Consider the following 2,433-nt stretch of genomic DNA (forward strand, 5'->3'; position numbering starts at 1 on the left):
GCCACCCCAAAGGCAACCTCCTGGGGACAGCAGCCCATAAGCAGGACACTGGGGCCGGAGGGACCCGGAGTGTGGTTGAGCCACCTCATCCAGACATCTGCCTCAGGGTGGAGATGCTCCCTCCTGGAGAGATCTCCTCTGGAGATCCTCCCCTCTTTCCAACAGCCAGAGAAGAGGCTGAGAATAAACAAAAAGGAGGTGGGTTGCCCTTCAGTGGGCCGCAGACGTGTGCACCTCCTTGCCAAAGGATATTGGGGTGCAACAGATTCACCCGAGTACCCCGGGACTGGATGAAACCCTCCGTAGCGGGTTACTAAAGAGGCAAAGCACCATAGGTTCAAGGAATATCCTCTGTATCATGTCAGTTTGGTTCACACCTTCTCCGGACCCCCCGTCCTCCCCAAATCCATCCCCAAACTATCCACGTCTCGCCGCAGCACCCGCAACTGCGTCAGCTGCCTCCGTCCTCCCTGACAGATCCCCCGATCTGCAATATTTTTCCATGACGGAGAGCTATTCTGAGACACTTTACGGCCCAAACCGGAGCTATGATTCCCACTTTAAAGGCTCTTTCATCTTCATTAGGCCAATCTGAGCAGTTTATGTTTATAAGGAAGATGCGAAATCTGTTTAGGAAACCTCATTGAGCGGAGCGGCTGCAGGTGAGGGGCTGAGATGAAGCACCCTCTGCTGTGGCTTCGGCAGCCCGCGCTGGATGCCTCTGCGCTCGCCGCCCCTTGCAGCCGGTGCTTTCAGACCTCCCTCCCGGAGACAACCGCAGCCGGAGCTCGCCCTCCCCGCTCCCGGTGCCGGGGACCACGGCATCTCCCGGCGACGTTGGTGGGGGGCTGTTCCCGGTGTAACAGCGGGATACTCGTTATATTTTATTACAGAGCTTATGTATCTTTTTTTTCCAAAGAGAGTCCAGTGTGTAAATGATTAGTGGATGCAGCCGGCTCCCCGGCAGGTGAATGGGAGTGGTGGGAAGCCAAGACAACAAGAAAAGGACCCTCCAGCGGGGAGAAAATCCCATTAGGAGGAACCTCTTCTTTATTCTCCCTGAGCAGGGGAGACCTGAAGACCATCCAGGACCATATAATTACACTGCACACGTGCTCGGGAGAGCAGCATCCTCCAGCCCCTGGCTCTGAGCCCGGCCAGCAGCAAGGCATGCCCCCAGGGCTCTGCTCCAGCAAACTGCCCAGCCCTGGAGACCTCACTTTAGGGGTACCTTGAAGGAGATCTGGTGGCTTCATCGCCACCCTGTCCCCCGTAAGAGCCACGTGCTCAGGACGTGCAGCCCTTTCCCGGCAGGGCTGGACGCGGGGGTGAGGTACCCATGGGTGAACGGGCTCGCTAGCCACGTGATTTCTGGCCTTTCCGTTTTAATTTGGAGACCGGGTCGCACCTGGGTGTGAATGAGCTCCGGGGCCGGGTGCGAATGTCGCGGCTGTGCTCAAATCCCGTGGGACGTGGGGCAGTCGTCCCACCGGGCTGTAAACACCAACGTCACGGAAGCGAGAGAGGTGCCCTGGGGCTTGCAAAAACCTTGTGACGGCCACGTAGGTCTGTCCTAGGACCCGCACGTCCCTCCAGCACAGCCACGTGCCGTTGGGCGCCGAGTCAGTCCCCTTCCCTGTTATCTCAGGACAGATTTCCTGCAGTGCTTGGCAGACGGCTGACCCCGTCCCCTGTTCGAGCAGGTCTCCTGGGCTCAGCACCCACTTCTGCTCCTGCCCGGCTGCAGCTGGTGGGGTGGGGAGTGGTGCTGAGGACCCTGCTCCATCCGGACCACCTTCATCTCATATTTGGTGAAATGGGATGAGGATGGAGCCCCGGGGCAGTTGCATTAAGGGCTTGTGCAGGGTATAACGAGCAGGGACCCAGGAGACATCGAGACAAAGAGATAGTTGGATCACCACCATAAAACTATCCATCTCCGTCGCGTGAAGATTTTAAAGCCAGAAGACACTTACCAGTGGTAAATCTGAGCCTTGGAGCCAGTGACTGGCAGACCACCCATAGGATTAGGGCCTTTTTGGATGCATAAATGAGGGTGATCACATCTGTGCACACCCGGAGCCGTGGTTTCCAGCTGGCTTTGATCAAGGGGTCCCTTCTGAACCTGCCCGTGCCTGCCTTGGGTCCGCAGCCCGCAGTGAAATACAAGCCGTGCACCTTGCTCTTGGAGGAAAACGCTGACGCTTGCTCTGTTGTAGCTTCGCTGTAGGAGCAAGAGCAGCTCTGAAATTAGGGATCGGGAATCCCACCGCCGATTCCTTGGCCCAGCAGGCACCTGGTATCAGGTTTAAGTTCACGCGAAGGTGCTGAGCTCCACAGCAAGAGCAGCCCAGGGCAGCCTCCAGTAGAAAAAAAAATCCTTTTTTTTTTGGCTGGGACGCGGCACGCATGAGTTTTATTGCAGAGAGGGGA

The sequence above is a fragment of the Pygoscelis adeliae genome, unplaced genomic scaffold, assembly GCF_000699105.1.
Source record: "Pygoscelis adeliae isolate BGI_AS28 unplaced genomic scaffold, ASM69910v1 Scaffold121, whole genome shotgun sequence".
Lineage (NCBI taxonomy): Eukaryota > Metazoa > Chordata > Aves > Sphenisciformes > Spheniscidae > Pygoscelis > Pygoscelis adeliae.